The sequence below is a fragment of the Triturus cristatus genome, chromosome 6 (genome assembly GCF_964204655.1).
Source record: "Triturus cristatus chromosome 6, aTriCri1.1, whole genome shotgun sequence".
NCBI lineage: Eukaryota > Metazoa > Chordata > Amphibia > Caudata > Salamandridae > Triturus > Triturus cristatus.
The window spans coordinates 1,181,781,185-1,181,802,666 of record NC_140589.1 but is presented as its reverse complement, the minus strand read 5'-3'; positions in this window follow the sequence as shown (position 1 = coordinate 1,181,802,666).

Below are 21,482 nucleotides of genomic sequence, written 5' to 3'. Positions count from 1 at the left end.
CGCCTCCCGCTTCGCGGGAGACGCTTCGCAGCACCTCAAAGGATTACCGACAGCAGAGGCAGAGAACCACACGCCCCAGGAGCCCTCAGGGCAGCGCAAGGAGCAGAGGTCCCGCCCCCTGACACCGGGACTGCATTAAAGCCCCTCGCGCCTCCCGCTTCGCGGGAGACGCTTCGCAGCACCTCAAAGGATTACCGACAGCAGAGGCAGAGAACCACACGCCCCAGGAGCCCTCAGGGCAGCGCAAGGAGCAGAGGTCCCGCCCCCTGACACCGGGACTGCATTAAAGCACCTCGCGCCTCCCGCTTCGCGGGAGACGCTTCGCAGCACCTCAAAGGATTACCGACAGCAGAGGCAGAGAACCACACGCCCCAGGAGCCCTCAGGGCAGCGCAAGGAGCAGAGGTCCCGCCCCCTGACACCGGGACTGCATTAAAGCCCCTCGCGCCTCCCGCTTTGCGGGAGACGGTTCGCAGCACCTCAAAGGATTACCGACAGCAGAGGCAGAGAACCACACGCCCCAGGAGCCCTTAGGGCAGCGCAAGGAGCAGAGGTCCCGCCCCCTGACACCGGGACTGCATTAAAGCACCTCGTGCCTCCCGCTTCGCGGGACGCGCGCGGGAGTGCGCCGGGCTAAGCCCGGGCAAAGGGCGGGCCGTCTGTGGCCGTCCGGGGCAGGAGGAGGCAGGGCTGGGCCACGTCTCTGAGGCCAACATCTCCTTGGTAAGATCTCCTTGTCTGTTGTAATTCTGCTATCGTATATAACCATGTCATGTGTCACGGATAAAGAGGGGCAACGCTGCCTAACACCAGCCACAGTAGGCGGAAGAACAACAGGTACACTTGATGACTTCTTTTTGAGAGCAGCTGACGTTGTAAGTAGGGAGATTGCCCGGACTGAAAAACCTTTGTCCATGGAACTTCTGAGTAATAGACGCTCCTCTCTAGGAGATTTAAATTGCGTGGTGTCACCAGTAAGGACAGATTTGACTTCCATATGCCCACGTATGTCAACGTACTCTGTCCACGCTGTTGTTGAGGATTCTGTGTCCAAGAGTAATAATTCCTTCAGCAGCCTTGATTCATCCGAGGGTTTTTATCCAATCGAGCCTAGAAAAAGCTTACAGCCAGAAGATCATGTAGCCTCCGAAGCCAAAGCAGTAGCGCCTCTCTCTAGTGTGGATAAGGAAGGGAAAAAGAAAAGGAAAAGGGGTGGTAACAGCCAAACAGATAGGAAATCCAAAATTATAAAACTGACTGGTACACATAGTGTCACTTGCCCTAAGAATGCTACTAAAAAATCCAAGAAGAACCCACAAATATTGACAGATCCTCTTTTGCTGTCCCCTGTCTTACAAAATAGAGATTTATTTAGTGGAAGGGTTGAGGACACAACTGTATCTCTCCCTAACATAATTCACCTTTTGCGCTCCTTTACCCTTCCATTAATAGAGAGATTGAAAGACATTAACATTAAGTTAGATGCTTTGGGGGAGCTTGTCAACATCAACACGCGTAGACTTGTGACCTTAACACCGCCCAAGCCGTGCACCTGTACTGGAACAATACCCAGTAACAACCCAGCCCCTCAAGGTCAAAACACCCAGAAAGATATAACAATTCCTGGCGATAATCGCGTCACTATTTTACCCGCGATGCCCCCGATAACTACTAGCGTCAATACTGTTGAACCCACCCCACCTACTAACACTTACTTACAAACTAGTGATAAATGCGTGAGGGAGAAAGAGCGGGATGAACAGGATGAACGGGTTCCATTACCGGTTATTAACCTCCCACCAGCGTGCTCACCTTTAGTAGTAGTGCTCGCTAATATTCCTACTCTGAATAAAGGCGCTAGCGAGGACTTTGGCCAATTAAAAAACAAGGCGCTCCACTGGTTGACAAAGAATACCATGGCGGGTCACAATACTTGGAATGAGCTAATAATGGTACGAAGAGTGGCCTGGATTGGTAGATCTAAGAAGACCATTGATGGAGATTGCATTATACTCAATTTTAACAATCCTTTTTTGGTTAGACGAATTATCGACGAATCGTTCTACAATGTGAAACCACAATCGAGGGGCATCCAGATCCTCCCACTCGATTATTTCTACAGAGAGCTGAATAGACCAAACCCCAGTATGATCTCTGAGCTTGGGGGGAGGAAGAGCTATCGCACCCCACTCAATTTAGGTTGGGAATACCCCAGGAAATCGTTCCCTACTAGGACTTGGTGTGGGAGGGACGACGGTCACCGTAGTTTTACTGGGGTCAACCGCTTCTCAGTTTTGAGCGGACTCGAAGGAGTGGATTGACGCCCAACTGCGGAGACCGCTGTTACTCCCGCCATGACTGAATTGTATGTACCTACTGCTATACCTTGTCTTAATGTTGTGCAGACGGCAACCCCATCATTGCACCTACCTGAGCCAGTAAAAGACAAAGGAACCAGGATTGTTTTCTGGAATGTAGCTGGTCTTCGTTCCAAGATTGATAATCCCATATGGATCGATTATATTAAGGATATAGATATTTTATGTTTGCAAGAGACCTGGTCCTTGGAAGCCATCCATATTACCGGTTATATAACCTTTCATCAACCTGCTAGTCCGTCTACCTCTGGGAGAAATAAAGGGGGTCTGACTATCTATTTATCTAACCTGATGGAGACCCTGTCAGTAAAAGTGGTGGGCCAATGCGATCATTATCAGATTGTTTCAATCCGGGTGACCCCAAATGTGGAAATGCTCATTGTTAATCTGTACAATAGCATTGAGAAAGGTCTAGTTAATGGTTTGATAAATACTCTCACTAAGGATTTGGGAGCTCTGCTAGCCTTATCTCATCGGGATTCAATTATTATTTGGGGAGGTGACTTTAATCACCACCTCTGTAAATATTTTCTGAGCGGTTGTGGTGATCAGGAAAAATATAAATCTGAATATCAACCACATTTCGATCACAACAGCGGGGGTGACTCATTTAATGAAATGATGGCAACCTTTGATCTTGGTTTTATTAATTTGCTCTGTAGACCTCCGGTGGAGTTTAGCCCGATGTATGTGGGGAGAGGGTATAGCACGTTGATCGACTTTGTTACAATTACCAACTCCCATTCCAGCTGGTTAACAGATTTTGCAACACATATTATTGGGGTGAGTGATCATCTTCCTTTGAGCTTTAGCATTCAGCTCCCTTGCAAATCAGTCCGTCCTCTGGTGGAGAAACTGGCCTGGACTGTCGACAGCACTTTAAATAGAACGAACGGGTTTGCCCTTAAATGGTCACAGTGCAATCAAGTGGAGACGAATAGGAATATTATTAAACAAGCTTTAATCTCCATCAATGTGTGCCTTCAGGATGAAGTATCCCATTCAGATATTCTGGAATCTTTTGCTTCCATCACAAAGATCATCATAGATGTTCTACACCGTCCCCCAAAAACGGGGAAAGTAGCTAGAAAAGGGTGGTTTGATTCGGCGTGTACCAAGGCCCACACTGCCTTTATAGATAGCCCTGGGGAAAAATCCAAGGAATCAAACTGTAATTACTCATTCTAGACGTGTGTACAACCAGGCCAGGAAGGTGCGGAAACGCGCGCTTAAGAACGAAGCGTGGGAATGCCTATATAACGCATCCCTGGAAAAGGACTGCTCTGCCTTCTGGCTGGCGGTCAGGGCTCCTTTCCTTATTAAAGGGGAAACGGATAGATTGGATGTGGCCATTACTGAAGATTCCTGGGTCGACTTCTTCGCTGAGGTATATAATCCGGGAGGGAAAGATAAACTGGCAGCTAAGAAGCCTATTACTCAGGGCCAATTGGCGGACGATTTTGTCCCGTTTAATTTAGATGCTACTGTTGACAAATTGTCCGCCGCAATCACCCAGAGCAAAGGCAATAAAGCGCCAGGCGCTGATGGCGTCCCAATTGATTTATTCAAACTCAAGCCGGGGCTCTGGTCGCCTCTACTTACGCGTGTTTTAGAGGCCAGTTGTGCGCGGGGGTTCATCGATACTTGGGCAGACTCGATAATTATACCTATATTCAAAAAAGGGGACCGGGACAAACCTTCTTGTTACCGTCCCATATCCCTTCTGGACTCTTTTTTGAAAGTCACTGGGCGAGTTATCCTGAACCGTTTGCAACTTTGGGCCGACGAGTTTAACATCTTATCGCCGGTTTTAATACGGCTTTCGCAAGGGCTGCGGTACCGTAGAACAGGTTCTCAACTTCACGTCACTAGTTGGCAAATATACTCAGGCCAAAGAGGGCAAACTCTTTGTTGTGTTCGTTGACCTAAGTGCGGCTTTCGATTGTGTCATTCATAATCGATTATGGCAGATCTTGAGCGACATGAAGGTTGATGAAGTACTTATTTCCTTTCTAAGGCAGTTGTATGCTGGCGCTAGGGCAAAGGTCAGATAAGTTTTAAATGGTGAATGCACTAAGCCCTTCTATGTAAAGAGGGGCGTGAGACAAGGGTGCGTACTCGCCCCACTGCTGTTTAACTTGTAAACCAACGACCTAGAAAAAGTTCTGATTGCTGCAGTACGTGATTCCCCCCAGGCCAATCAGCATCAAATCGCGTCCCTTTTATATGCTGACGATGCAGTGATCATGTCCCGGACGCAAAGAGGTCTCCAAACTGCTCTGGACACTTACATAAAGTTTATGGATAACAGGGGGTTAAAATTGAATGTTTCCAAATCGTTTGTAATGTCCTGTGGCAGTGGCAAGAAAAGAGCATGCCGCTTGTTTGTGGGGAAAGAGGAACTTGCCCCAGCTAAAATATTTTCGTACCTGGGAATAGTCCTCGAGGAAAAGGGGTCCTGGGGGCCAGCTATTAGAAATAGGACTTTGTCATTTAAGAAAGCTACTGCTGCACTTATGATCTTCTCGAAAAAGCTGGGGAGGAGACCGCCTGCAATACTGTTAAAAATCTACCAACCCAAGTGCATCAGTATAGCCATTTATGGGGCAGGTATTTGGGGGATCAATAACAATTTCTCCTCAATACAAAGGGTAGAGAATGCTTTCTTAAGATTTATCTTGGCAACCCCTGCTAGTTCCCCAGTTTTTAATTGTCACGCAGAGCTAGGTATGCGCTATGTGAGTGATTTGATTAGTATACAACCAATTTTGCTTTGGTACAGGGTATGGACTTCCCCAGCATTAACGTTAAACAGAGATATCCTTAAAGACTGTATGGGATTGGATATGGCACTTAGGATACCCTGGTTGAAGTATATTTGTTATTTCACAAGGGACCTTGGCAGACCCGAGTTTTACTTTCACCCAGAGACCATGTGCAGTCTAACAAGAAAGGATTTGAAGGAGCTATGTTGGTCCCACGTTGAATCACTTAGATTAGGTGTTGAACTCAATAAGAACCTTGTATTTCAACATCAATTTACATTGGTTTCTAATGATATTCAGCCATATTTAACATGGTGTCAGGTGGGCTTTGACCGTTTTTTGCTCACCAGGCTAAGGTTCGATGTCTTTTTCCGCTTAGTTTCCTTCCCCGCAGTTAATGACTGGGCAAGAAAATTATGTAATTGCCCTTGTGATAATCTGTCTACCCAGTCAACCCTACATGTAATCTGTTTTTGTAAATTTTATTCGATGGAAAGATCTAGATGGATTAAGCCATTTTTAAAAAAACATGGTTCATAGAGACACTGTCGGCCCGCCTTATTGTTTTTAGTATCTTTACAAGACGAATACTGTGTGTCAATAATGTTGGGCTTTTTAAAAAGTATTTTAAGGAAAAGGAAATGTTTAATGAGTTTTTAAAGTAACTTATTTATGTTCTGTGTAACGATATTTTATTGTGGTTTACTTTTGTCTATATGAACATGTTACTTTTATGAATTCATGAATCTTGAACTCGAATCAAGTATTATCTTATCTTATCTTAACTTGTTGTCTAAAATGTTAGAAAATGTTATGTGTTCTCCATCCCCACACACTGACTTTTGATTCAAGCACACAGTGTTCCGGAGAGACTCTGAATTTGGCCTTCATTCTTTTTCAAACATGCTACTGACTTTGGAACCTTTTTTCCTATGATTATTTTTTTTTTCCAAATTTGTATTTTTTTCATTTTTTGGCACAGTAATCTGCTTATAGTAGAACTATTCATAGAGAACAGAATTCTTTGATAAACACTTCCAGGGACAGTATGCCACCTTGTCATGAATAACAATTTGACTTATGTAACCTGATATGAAATAGTTTTGGCTCCTTTTTTCTCCTGTATTTACGAGCCATTTCATCACATGTATATATTTTGGTTCATTCATTTAGCATTGCAATATGATCCTATGCTTAGAATGGAACAGTGCCTTTAATATGTACAACACTTTATGCATAACAATGGTTTTGTAATGTATTTTTTAGAACATATGTTTTAGATATGTTTTTAGCTTATTTTAGCAAACCCATGCGATACTCTGTTTTAAGATATGTTTAGAACGTTTAGGATTTAGTAAGGTCGTTCATACGAAACTGGAGTGGGTGTTGTGTGCAGATTTAGATTCCGTATATAGGTTTCCCGATTTATACCCTTATATAGGTACAATTCACATTGCCCTTATTTGGACATAGAAATCCGGCCCTTATTTAGATATTGTCCGTACAAACCAAATACAGGCATGGCCACCTACATCCGTCCATTCACGTCACAACAACCTCTTGGAAAACCAGACCCTTCAGCCTTTAGGAATTTCCCTCAGCTTGAAAATTGATTTCTCCAAGAACTCATTAAGAATGCATGAACATCTATTCCTTAGGGGTTCATTCATGATGTTCTTCTGCCCGACTCTTAAGTCAATACTGGCATTCCTAGACACTTCAAGGTATAAATATACCAGCACTTGCCTTGGCAAATTGCGGTTCCCGGAGGATTCGATCCAACCCAGACTACGTGGTTTGCCATGGCAAGTTCGGAAGGAGAACGAGTTACAGCTTGATGCACTGGCCTGACGCTGCCATCCTCCTCGCAGAGAATCCAGCTCCAGTGTTCTCTGACATCCCTTGCGGGGGGTTAGACTATCGAGTCCAGCAAAGAGATTCCAACCTCTTTCATTCTCAGGTATGGAGCTGACTAGAACTTAGAGAAACGTTTGGCAACTCTTGGCTAAACTAAAATATAGCTAGCTATACTTTAGAAACAGCACCTACTTCAAACCTCGTACTGCACTTAGGTTAGGTACACTGGGGTAAAAAAATTTAGAAGCATCAGATGAGTATCACATTTTAGCATTATGTTATTTATGTATGTATTTTGATTAATATATGTCATAGCTATTAACCATGCTATTGCAGTATTATTTTATCTTACTGCTAACTTCATACATATTGTACATTGCAGTCTGTCTTATGATTGTAGCCATTCATACATCTTGCATGGGAAATAAGACTGTTCAATAAATCCTTGTATTGAAACGCCCGTCTCTCTATTTCTGTGCAACTCTGTAGAAACAAAGAATGCACGATTGACTGAGTGAAACTGTTATCTATTGTTTCCACGTTTCTGAGACTGTTCCGATTCTAAAGGGAAACAAAGTTGTCATGTTTATGCAGTTGTCAGAGTCTAATCCCTTCTTGTATATTCAAGAAGTTTCTAGTGACCTCTGAGCTAGCTGGCACACACAAGTAATTAAGTTGAATATACTCAATAGAGACATACAGTCCTATGTCAAATCTATAGTGAATGCTATTCCAATGCGCAGAGCCTATCAGGGATATAGGAGCTACACTACAAGCTGTTCCAGTTAACGATGGAATTGTTAGGGATAAGGTATCCTATGATATATTTGGACCAACAGAAACTCCAGAAGTCCTATATGTATTTCTAATTTCATTAAATTAAATTATCTTGGTACACTCTCTGATAATTGGGTCAATAAAACAGTGCATGAAATGCCTGCTGATTTAGAATATTACACAGATTTTAAAAGTGAAGAAATGTATGATAGTACCACTAATTATGATGAAATGTTCTGTTTTCACCAATATGGTTACCATTATTTACATAAAGCAAGTACTCCTTGCTCAGTAGTTATTTACACCCATTGGAACACTGCCCAACACCACATTAGGGTAACCCAAAGACATCTGCACAGAAGACTGCATCTTTTTCAGGTCATGATCCAGCAGACCAAGCGTCTTATTATTATCAACTTACACCATCTTCGGTGAAGAAAAAATATGCTCACCGACACAAAGTTGAGTTATTCTGAATCTTTCATTTCCCAGTTGTCGACACAGGAGTATGACTTTTGGAAAGACAATATTGATGTAAGATCTATGTGGGGATTCAGAGATTGGCATGTTGAGGGGAACTAGGCTTCTTTAGAGTATGCCTTATACCACACCAACTGATTTTAAAACTGTGCAGCAGACGACCTGTTTCGGCTTGGCTAATATTAAGGATCAAAATACTCCAACCATTCCCACATTTGCACGTTTTGCAAACTGGCAGCTATTCACAAATTACAAGAAGGACACATTTGACAACATGCTGTCGCCTAGGATCCATGCAGGAAACTTTCCTTGAGGCAGTAAGGGTGTGAATGAGATTGGGTTGAATGAAAGTACTTTGGGGAAATTAGCACAATTGAGGATGAATGTTCTGTTTGTTTGTACTTGAAAAACCATAATTCTCACGCCAGCTGTGATCTATATGTTTTTTCCACAGGTTCTGACAAACAGGGGTTTCCCCTCCCCTCCTCCCATGGGGCCAGTAGCTTTGGTTTTTAGGGTAAGAACAGTGAGACACGTGCTCTCACCTTTGCATCCCCATCATGGACACAAATTGAGTGGCACATGTCACATCAGTAGTCACTCACACAGAAACTGGATCAGTGCATGTATTGAATTCAGTCATTCGCCACTACTACGGTCTGTTGTTATATATTTTTTCTCTTCCTACATTTTCTTTTACAGGCTTGAATCTAGTAGCCATCCAATTGTGGAGTGTGGCAGTGATCACGCCCACACAGTGGTACACTCTTGCCACTTTTGGTGAGGACGGAGCCCCCATTTACATATTTAGGTCCTGATGAATGCCCTGGACCCTCCTGGGCCAAGACGGCAGAAACATGTCGACCTCTAAACACAACGGTTAGGGGACACTAATTCCCCCACATACCGTCACCTGCTTTTAAACATCATATAGTTACCTTTCACAATAAAAAACACAATGAGGATAACTATAATGATTTTTAATCTCACTCACTCATACACGGGCCCCCACTTAGTTTAGAAGTGCATCCCTGTCGTCAGGTGTATGCCCGCCCTCGTTCAAACAAAGGTTTTAGAGGGCGAGGACTGGTCAATGATGAAGCATGACACCAGGTGGTGTGTGAGACCAGTCCGTTACTTTTTGTGAGATGTCCCCACTCACAATATAACTCAAACCTTATAGTGGTTATCACTTTAGGAGCATCTCTTTTGTGGTTAAACATTCATAGTTGGAGGCGGCTAGCTCCTAAAACTCCGTGCCTCTTGTTCCCTTCTCCACAGTGTGGAGCTCATGTGTTTTTGATTCCATTTAGAGAGTTTGCCAGAAAGTTACGCCCCATGTGGTGGGGTTTGTGGAAAAAACCTAGAGGTAGGGCCAAAATCGATGGTTTATTGGCATGGAGTACGTTTTCGATGGTAGAGAACAAAATCCTTTCTGCAAAGTGGGGTTGGTTAAAGTTAATGATGACACAATCTTCATGCAAAGACTTGCGAGAGATACCCACCCAGTTTACCCTTCGCACCATATTTATGTATCTCTCTGCCCTTATACCAAGTGCTGTATTGTGTGTTAGCCAATGTTATACCTTGTTTTTCAATTGGGTGTAATCCTCCCTCCCACCCTGGGGGAGAGTTGGCACATTCTCCAATACCACCACGTATGGGGTTGACTCTGGTGGTAAATGGATATCAGGCAAGCTATGCGTAGAGTCCTTCAGGACATCCCTTTTTACTTGTGAATTTTGTTTCTCATTTATATTGCTCCCATATTAGTTACGGCCGAAACTTTCATCTAACCCTGGGGTTATGAATCGGGACGAGTCCAGTCGGGAGTGTACTTTATTATTCTAGGGCCTTAATAGGTGGTGGTGGATTATCCTTAACGATTGTATGCATGGTTCCTGAATTCCTGAATTTGAACTATCCCGTATCAAGGGAGTTGTTAGGGGATTTATCTCTGCATCCCTTGGTATGCTATTTGTCAATTTAGAAATGCTATTTTCAATCGAGGTCAACCGCTGGATGATTGGGCCTAACTTGATGTCAATAATATCTTTAAGCGCATTCTGCATTGATTCAAGGAATGGCTTCATGTCTTCATCCGTCAAACCCTGAATTACCGGTGTATTTTTGAAAGTGGTTCCACTCTTAACCTTTTTGCCTTCCCTCCAGGTTGCTGGCCTTTCCTTTTCACACCCGGCCCTTGGTTCACACACTTCAACCCTCCTGGCCTCCCATGAGTAACTGGTCTATTGATAGATGAATTTTGAGGGGGACCAGTATTTTCAGCCCCCGTAACACTATTTGACAAAATTGCATTTGTCCCCCCGGCAGTAATTGTTATAATAGTGGGACTAAGAGGTATCTGTTGTTCGGGTAAATGACTGGGTGCACTGTCTGCTAATTATAGGTCCAGTAGTCCTGAAATCTCCAATGAGTCAACATTATTTTCCACAGAACAAATTGTGCCTGAAGGGTGGGAGGGATAGGAGGTTATAGGAGATCTTGATAAGTGCCTAATCACTAATTCTATCTCTTTATCCAGTACCGATGCGGCCGCTTTAAAAATAAGTCCATGGTTACTGTGGAGCCAGCAGGGCCAGCTGTCCTACGATTCCCCATTCGTAACTGTGGTTCTCTACTCTACTCTGACCCACTTCAGCCCTACTCTAACCACCAGCACAATCAATAAATCAATCAAAAGAACCCCCTGTAGTCCAGTTTTACCCAGTAATGCACAAATGCCTTATAGCGTACAAGCTTTCCTGGGCAGTTTCCTATCCAGCCGACTATTCGTTCCACGCTGACCATACAGGGGGCTGTATTATAACTAACCCTAATAATACAAATGGAAATAATACAGCGACATCTCCATAAAGAAGTTCCCTTCAAGTCCATGATAAGACGAGAAAGAAGCATGTAGGTGGCGTGGCTACTACAGTGTGTATATTTTTAAGGTGGCCCAATACACTTTATGAGGGACCTTACCATCCGATGTGTGAATAGCGATCCCCAATTAATAAAGACGCTATCTTAATAGAAAGAATAATTAAAAAAAAATCAGTATAAACACTATCATGGAAGAACAAATTTAGGACTTGGCAGACCAATGACAGAATACTTCTTTACTTGAAAATCGGAAACTATTGACCGAATATATTTATGGTGGCCTGCCTGAATTAAAAGAGGTACAGATCAACTACTGTGCCAGTTCTTGATGTTTTTTTAATCACTATATGAGAGTCATGAATTTCGTCTTGATAAAGATGGAAACATAATCAAACCATCGAAACGCGTCAACGCCTATTTTTTCTACACCAATCTGTTCACATGGACGAATAATAACGAGTACTAAGTGTGAAAGTACCAGGTTTTACGTCCCATATACTGCTGCTACGGATGTGTAATATCTTTGATGACAGATTGTTTTTGTCTATATTAGTGACTCTCATTTTTTATGGCTTTTATGTTATTGTGATAAACTTAGGTCGCTCATTTTTATTGTCAGTTTTTATTGTTTTGATGGCTAATCATTATTTCTATGTAATCATGTATTTGCTTTCAATATATGTTGAATAATTAATAAATGTATCTTTTTAGCCTGATTTTCAGCAGCTTATAGTCTTGTTTTATGCATTCTTGTTTGCATGTATCACAATCCTCTTGGGTCTTGGATGTATGAAAGAGAGTACTGGATTTGAGTCAAGATACGTGTGTGATAATTTCGACATTTCCTCAATTATTTAGTCCAAAGGAAACTTCTTTGATTGACAGTTTCCTATCCCCCAACAAATGAAAGAAAAATATCATGTGCAATATTTCTCAACGAGAAAGGGGGATAATTGCATACACATACACGTAGTAGGAACTGACAGTTTGACAGGATGTTGTCCGAATAAATGTTTATGGCAGTTTATCAAATCCTCCAAAAATCTGTATAAGTGTATAGACCAGTGTTCATGAAATATAGAGAAATTGTCATGACCTGGACCGATGTTAAGTCCAAGAAGCCCCCTTTACCTTTCTGCCACAGATGGAGAATTTACCTAGTGCAGAATATCCACAGGCCAAGAAGGTATGTCCAGCCCGGCCTCCTCTGGCCGCTGATGGGCACATATGGGCCTGTCCTTGGCCCGGGCTTCGAACGGGCGTGGCCGGGGCACGCACACGTACCGCACTGCGGGAGCCCACGCAGCGTTTTGTAGGCACCTCCAGGTGCTGTGTGGTCTGCCTTTTTGTAGGCACCTCCAGGTGCGGTGTGGTGACGCGAGCGGCAAGGTCTGCCTTGTATCCTGGGTCCAGCAGGCAGAGTCCCCCTCACAGTGGCGGTATCAGTGGCGGCAAAAACAATTACAGGCTTCCCGTGCTGCGGGACCCACGCAGGGTTCTTTAGCGCCTCCAGGCGCTGTGTGGTGAAGCGAGCAGCAAGGTCCGCCTTGTATCCTGGGTCCAGCAGGCAGAGTCCCCCTCACAGTGGCGGCGTTAGTGGTGGTAAAAACATTTACGGGCTTCCCGCAGAGTCCCCCTTACAGTGGCGGCAAAAACAATTACAGGCCGAATGAATCAAACATTCACCAACATTCAAGAGACCTGGGTTAAATCCATTGTTCTTTTTCTCATTACTTCGCACAAGTTTGGACCCAGGCACATGCAAATCAGTCTTCAATCTGCTTCTCATGGGAGCTGACCAGCCCAAACTGCCAGCCACTAAGAAGGGGGACCCCTGGAGTAGGATAAGGGCAGGTAAAACAGGGGAACTAAGAATAACCTAAACGGAAGGAAAATACCTGCCACAAATTGGTTATGAGACAAGGCCCAATACAGGGTCCAAGCAATTAATACCCACGACCAGTAGTCAAACCAGGACAATAAGCAACTCAGTAATGATGTCACTAACTTTATTATATCATTTTTTTTAATATATATGTATATACAGTGATTTATTGAGCGTAAAGATTAACATCAAAAAACAAGGGTGGATTTCAAAACATTACAAGATTCATATGAATAAAGCTGGTAACAGTCCCACACAGCTCCCTCAAAACAACACGATCATACTAGCACGCATTCAACAGCAACATCATACATCAAATCACATCAGTACACAAAGATAAAAACATGTAAATGATTAGAGAAAAATTCGGATGTTCATATTCTCTGGAGAAGGTTTCAACAGCCCAGTGGGCTTAAAAGCACCAACGAATACAGTTTCAACAGCCCGGTGGGCTTAAAAACGCCAACGCGCGTTTCGGTGTCAAACCCCAACAGGAGCTACACCTTCATCAGGGCCAAGGAGGGCGGGTAGAGTGGGACAAACACACCTGTAGATAGAGAACATAGAAAGAATACATGTGTATATATATACATGTTCAGTTGCCCAAACGTTATTACAGTCAAATAGCAAATAAGCGATACATGATATAAATTTCTTCTGCATTGTATAGCTAGAGTTCATAATCCGTCAGAAAGGCATGTCAAGGTAGAAAATAATTGAGCCTGTATCTTATAGGTCAATTGTTACAAAAGGTTTGCCATCGGTCATGTGGAAAAGAATATACGAGTCTAATGATAACATCTAAAATTAGGAATAACGTGCAGAAACCAGGGAAAGAAACAGAAAACATATATGTGTGTATTTTGGATTATATACACATATATATGGGAGGACATGCGTCCAACCAATAAGAATGGAGAAAGCGTCTCCCGGAATCAAAACTGTTACAACTGTACAGGGTGCAAGAAACTAGGTACACGTGAATCGGTGACGAATCAAAACCTGAGCGAAGGACACATGGATCACAATTGTAACCTTATAGCCCATCAAAAAAAGAAAAAGAAGGAAGAGAGGTGGATAACGCATTCAATATATAAAAGTTAAAAAATGTTCTCAGGATAAAAGGGAGGGGGGAGGGGCCGTTGCCTCGGATACCTGGCAGTCAGATGGTTCTCAGCAAATCGGATAATGAGGAGGTTCTCAGCTAATGGAAAGGATTCCGGAAGTACATGGCGGCCTGGCGTATTTATACTTCTAGAAAGGTACAATGACAAGAGACGACAGTCAAAAGCTAGATCCAACATTCATATATAGTACAGCTACAATAGCTGCGGGTCGACGTTAAATACTAAAAACCACCCACCAGTGAGTAGTATGAGGATCAATCCTGATCCAAAGGATGGCGAGGAATAATTCGTCACCAAGGAGTCAGGGCAAGTAGAGGTTTATCTCCTAAAAATGGAAATTGGGGAACGGATTCCTTCCAGTCAGTAGTCCGGGATACGAGGCATCATCAAAAGTACAGGAACGTAATGAGCGCGTTGGGATCTACGGAGGACAAAAGGAGAGGTACGTATCACACACATTGTCCGCGCATAGGGGGGAGTGAGGGGATAAAGGGTACGCGTAGATTCAGGGCCGCTTACCAAAGTTAATCGACACGGACACAAAAATGGAGCAAGAGTCTCGCTGATTCGCGGCGGATGGCATGCTTCCGTGTATGGGGAGGATCAGGGGAGACCCGATGGCTTCATAAGCCGGGGCAAGATGTCGGCTAGCCAATAGGGGGCCAGGGATCATAGACGCGAGGACGTATTAGAAAGTAAAAATGAAAATAAAAAATAAAGATAAAAAGAGGACTGGGAAGAAAGGTAGTAGAGGACATATACAGCGGCCATGTTGGACAAGTGCAATGCACTAGGTTCAGGTGCATGATGTCCAGCTAGTCTCAGATAGAATATGGGAAGAATGAAAAACAGAGGTAATCAGAACAGGTGTATGGTGAGGATGAGAAAGAAACTAAGCAAAAAGAAGTATACAACAGGTATGAAGTCTATCTTAAATGGATAAACTCAGCTCAAATCAATGTAGGAGAAGGGGGCCAAGTGCACTCATTTGCAAGGGAAAAGATAACAAACAGCAAAAGGGGCTCGATAAAAGCAATAAATCAGAGACAATCAGAAAAAATATTAAGGGGGGGGTTCCAGGAGTATCCACGGGGGAAGGAAAAAGCGGACATAGGCAGAAGGGTTATGTAATCGCATTCTCCCAAGGGCAATGTTCGTTTAAGCCCTTATCCACAGCGTTAAGAAGGTAGATCCAGAATACCTCTCTTTTTTTACGGATCTGTCCGGGATCTTTTCCGGGATGGGTCACAATTCTCTCCAGCATGGACCACTTAAGATCCTGTTCAGTGTGGTTCTTTTCAAGCCAATGCGGAACCAGTGGGGCAGACAGTTTCTTAGTTCTGATGTTCGACTTGTGTTCCCCAATTCTGGTCCTACATTCCCGTCCAGTCTCTCCAACGTAGACTAAGCGGCATGGACACAAGATCACATACACAACGTTGGAGGTTCGACAATTCGTCATTCTAGATAGTTTAACTAGACGTTCCGGGGTATCAATGGTATCTCCTATAAGGGCATTGGGGCAAGCCTGACAATTGCCGCACCGGTGGTTGCCCAAAATGGGTCCAGGGCCAATGATAGCTTTTTGATAAAGGGGAGGGGGTTCCTGTAGTCTGCCTTTGACCAAATAGCTCTTGAGGTTTTTGTTCCTTTTGAACGCAAAGATGGGTTTCGGGAGTGTTTGATCTTCAATGCCCGTATTTAGGAGATGCCAACAGGAATTTATGGTCTGTCTCAGTTTATGATCAATGTTGGAGTGTTTGGTCACACAGACCAATTTGTCAGCAGTTTGCTTTTCCTTGGGTAGAAACATAGAGTCTCGATTGAAATACCTTGCCCTTTTGAGGGAGTCCTTTATTAGTTTCTGGGGATAGCCTCGATGTATAAGTTTTCTCCTCAGGACGTCAGCTTGTTCAAGAAAATCCTTGATGTTGGATTTGTCCCCCTGGCAGTAATTGTTATAATAGTGGGACTAAGAGGTATCTGTTGTTCGGGTAAATGACTGGGTGCACCTTCTGCTAATTATAGGTCCAGTAGTCCTGAAATCTCCAATGAGTCAACATTATTTTCCACAGAACAAATTGTGCCTGAAGGGTGGGAGGGATAGGAGGTTATAGGAGATCTTGATAAGTGCCTAATCACTAATTCTATCTCTTTATCCAGTACCGATGCGGCCGCTTTAAAAATAAGTCCATGGTTACTGTGGAGCCAGCAGGGCCAGCTGTCCTACGCTTCCCCATTCGTAACTGTGGTTCTCTACTCTACTCTGACCCACTTCAGCCCTACTCTAACCACCAGCACAATCAATAAATCAATCAAAAGAACCCCCTGTAGTCCAGTTTTACCCAGTAATGCACAAATGCCTTATACCGTACAAGCTTTCCTGGGCAGTTTCCTATCCAGCCGACTATTTGTTCCACGCTGACCATACAGGGGGCTGTATTATAACTAACCCTAATAATACAAAGGGAAATAATACAGCGACATCTCCATAAAGAAGTTCCCTTCAAGTCCATGATAAGACGAGAAAGAAGCATGTAGGTGGCGTGGCTACTACAGTGTGTATATTTTTAAGGTGGCCCAATACACTTTATGAGGGACCTTACCATCCGATGTGTGAATAGCGATCCCCAATTAATAAAGACGCTATCTTAATAGAAAGAATAATTCAAAAAAATCAGTATAAACAATATCATGGAAGAACAAATTTAGGACTTGGCAGACCAATGACAGAATTCTTCTATACTTGAAAATCGGAAACTATTGACCGAATATATTTATGGTGGCCTGCCTGAATTAAGAGAGGTACAGATCAACTACTGTGCCAGTTCTTGATGTTTTTTTAATCACTATATGAGAGTCATGAATTTCGTCTTGATAAAGATGGAAACATAATCAAACAATCGAAACGCGTCGACGCCTATTTTTTCTACACCAATCTGTTCACGTGGGCGACTAATAACGAGTACTAAGTGTGAAAGTACCAGGTTTTACGTCCCATATACTGCTGCTACGGATGTGTAATATCTTTGATGACAGATTGTTTTTGTCTATATTAGTGACTCTAATTTTTTATGGCTTTTATGTTATTGTGATAAACTTAGGTCGCTCATTTTTATTGTCAGTTTTTATTGTTTGATGGCTAATTATTATTTCTATGTATTCATGTATTTGCTTTCAATATATGTTGAATAATTAATAAATGTATCTTTTTAGCCTGATTTTCAGCAGCTTATAGTCTTGTTTTATGCATTCTTGTTTGCATGTGTCACAATCCTCTTGGGTCTTGGATGTATGAAAGAGAGTACTGGATTTGAGTCAAGATACGTGTGTGATAATTTCGACATTTACTCAATTATTTAGTCCAAAGGATACTTCTTTGATTGACAGTTTCCTATCCCCCAACAAATGAAAGAAAAATATCATGTGCAATATTTCTCAACACAATGGCAGTTTATCAAATCCTCCAAAAATCTGTATAAGTGTATAGACCAGTGTTCATGAAATATAGAGAAATTGTCATGACCTGGACCGATGTTAAGTCCAAGAAGCCCCCTTTACCTTTCTGCCACAGATGGAGAATTTACCCAGTGCAGAATATCCACAGGCCAAGAAGGTATGTCCAGCCCGGCCTCCTCTGGCCGCTGATGGGCACATATGGGCCTGTCCTTGGCCCGGGCTTCGCCCGGGCGTGGCCGGGGCACGCACACGTACCGCACTGCGGGAGCCCGCGCAGCGTTTTGTAGGCACCTCCAGGTGCTGTGTGGTCTGCCTTCTATCCTGGGTCCAGCAGGCAGAGTCCCCCTCACAGTGGCGGTATCAGTGGCGGCAAAAACAATTACAGGCTTCCCGCGCTGCGGGACCCACGCAGGGTTCTTTAGGCGCCTCCAGGCGCTGTGTGGTGAAGCGAGCAGCAAGGTCCGCCTTGTATCCTGGGTCCAGCAGGCAGAGTCCCCCTCACAGTGGCGGCGTTAGTGGTGGTAAAAACATTTACGGGCTTCCCGCAGAGTCCCCCTTACAGTGGCGGCAAAAACAATTACAGGCCGAATGAATCAAACATTCACCAACATTCAAGAGACCTGGGTTAAATCCATTGTTCTTTTGCTCATTACTTCGCACAAGTTTGGACCCAGGCACATGCAAATCAGTCTTCAATCTGCTTCTCATGGGAGCTGACCAGCCCAAACTGCCAGGCCAGGTCATCCCTGGATCGGAAACAAGCATCCTGGGACCAGTTTCGAAGTAATACCTCTCATCAGCCAAACTATTAAAGAAGCACAGTGCTTTTATGATTTTAGGTTTTAATACATGAGTGAATCTATATTTTTCTAGCATTGTTTTCAGAAAGCTTTTTGTCTCCTCACGTCCAAGGAGTAGGTGTCATGAGGTCACACTAGCCACGGGCTAGAATACCACCATTTTACTTATTCACGTTTACCGTTGACATCCTTTCTTGAACGTTGACATTTGACACACATTTGCGTGCATGTGTGTATGGATAATGTTCAATTAAATAACTTTGCTTACATGTACACATTTTCGTAGGCATACTATCAGAGCCTTGAACATGTTGTACGAAAGCTAAAGTTCCCTTCACAAAATGATGCTATTTATTATTGTTCACTCAGCGTCAGATTTGTCAGGATAGAATCAATAATGACATCCTGACTGGGACTTCGGCATGGCAACATGGCTGAAAGTTATTATATAAATGCCATCACTCCTTTGCCTGGTTAAAGGAGCACTTCGCTGACACTGTCAAGGTCCCCCCAAGCCGTATTTCTAGCCCAGCTGAATCTTGTTTACCTCCTGAGAAGGATGGTGCCCAGCTCCTCAAAAAGACGGGCTCCCAGAAGAAACATACTCACAGGTAACTGGGGAGCTACATCACCCTACAGGAATTCTGGCAGATTCACCCACCCTAGACACACTAAGATAGGGAGTGCCAGGTAGCGACATAGCTATCACTATTCTTATATGCAAGGATATATTCTATGTACCAGCACAATTGGTTGAATTGTTCATTTTCTTTACCATTCTCATGATGCTGATTACTCTGTTTTGGTTCTTTATATTGATTATTGCAGCACACATATTTAACACAAGAGTCTTATTTCTTTAATAAATATTGAAACGCCAATTCAAGTATTTCTTGTGTTTCCCTTCGGACATGCAAAAGTTACCAAATGAAAGTGTTCTAGATCTGTTTCCACGATGTCCTTGTGGAGTCAGGGTTGTCATGTTCAAGGTTGCACATACCACCTATTAACTAGCTAGGTTTGGGGCACAGATGGTGCACTGTGAGGTAGCAGGACTCAGGCCAACATATCGTGATGGTGTCCATAGAATCAGACTTGCAGACAGTTTTGACGTTTATGTTGTCCAACAAACAAACAGTTTTACTGAAAAAGTATGAACCATAAGACAGTGATGTGCTGGCTTCTGGGTCATCTTTGATAATTACAGGATACGTGGTCTTTTTCTTCATCTCCCTTGGAGTGCTTCCATTTCCTGGAGACCTTTGGAGTAGTTGTGAGCCACCGCCTGGCAGCTTCGGTTGTGTGCCATGTTGCATATGGACGGTTCCATAAGAACAACCCTGGGCATTTCCTCTAGGGCCACTCCACCCAACTCTGTGGTATGATGACTCTCTTTACTCAGTTCTGATAAGCAAATGGCAGTTTCTTGTATCTGAATTGTTTTGCTTTTAGTTGTCTCTTTGTACTGTCTGAAACCTGGTTGATCTCTGCCTCACAGCGCTTCTGATTGCAGCATTATCTTGCAGTTTGCTGTCACTATTTTCTGCTCTTTCAAAACCTGGTTTTATCCACCTTTAACGTTAACGTTATCACTCCATATTATGTAAAACTTTAGGTTGCGTAGGAGCACGGTAGCTCTCTTTACAGCCTTCCGAGCAGGTTCTTGGCCAACCAATCGACTGAAGCACACTTGGAATGCACAAGCAGTTTGCTAGACCACGGCAAATTCCTTGGGAGAACACTGTTGATCTCTGGGTTACTTATCCCCTATCTCATCGCCAATTGTAGCCTCCTCCCCAGCCTAGGTACCCACAAATGACTTAACCACACTCAGAACTTAGTATTGCACATCTTTATTCGTCTGCGTGTAATCGCGAACTCAACATTCTAAACCTGCATTCACTTCACCATGCTCTAACACTTACGTTACAGTTGTACGGAGTCCATCAGGAGCCAAAAGGGTTCCGTCATTGCTAACTCACACGACACTGCATCCACTGTCATTCTGCCTCTGACAATTTGCTGGCCTGACTTAATGTGCATCAGGTCAGGCTCAGTACATGTTTGCAAAGGCTGTAACATCAGCCTTTCACATAGTGCGTTTGCAGTGGAGACGGGGATGGCACTGGCAGATTAGACTGCTTATTCTCCGTGGGGTCGAGAAAATTCCTCCTGTTGAGTTTTTATCTCAACGCCCCTAGGGGCTACAACATTCATGTATTGAGATCAATTTCGAGAAATTCAAAAGAATTCAATGTGTCAAGTGCAAATATTACGGTAGTGGGTGATTTTCATGTTCATTTATGGAGGACCAGAGGGACAAAGGAGTGCAGGCTCTAGGATGCTTCAGCATTACTGCTATGCACCTGGAACATACCCAAAGGCAAAGAGACTTAATGCCATTTTAAATTAATTTGACCTAATTTCACCAATGTATAAGTTGCCCCCCAGAAAAAGGAGATCCACCCCACCTTTAAAGTGAGAGGTTGTGAGTTTATTATTGATTTTATCTTTATTTCTACATCTTTCTTTTCTTTTATTTCGGAATTTGTAATTTGCTTAAGCCCTTTTAGTGATAATAACCTGGTGTGTGCTACTATATGTGGGTCTCTGTTAGCTCATTCTCCGAGGGTGGGGGTGAGAGGGGACCTATAAGGCCATTGCTGGAGGTAGGAGGCTTAAGTGGTCCCAGAAAACTCCAGATTCTTTATATAACGCTCTCTGCACCCAGCGTAAGAACGAGTTTGAAATTTGTATATCCCGACAGAACAACACATCTAGTATCCTGGAGGCTTTCTCAGAGATCTCTAATACCTTTTCGGAACTACTGACGGCACCAGCCCCACGGCAACAGGGCATGTTGACGAGATGGTTTGACTCAGGCTGTTCCCGGTAACTGAGAACCCTGTAGAGAGCTTTGAGGTCCAAACCAAGGGATCCTGCAAACAGTGGGGGTATGGGTAGGATAGAAGGTAACGCTTGTAGAAGAGTAGGATCTGCTTCACATGGGTACCCCCACTTTTTGCTGGTGTTTCACTGTTTTTCGACCTTAGTCTGGCTGTGGCC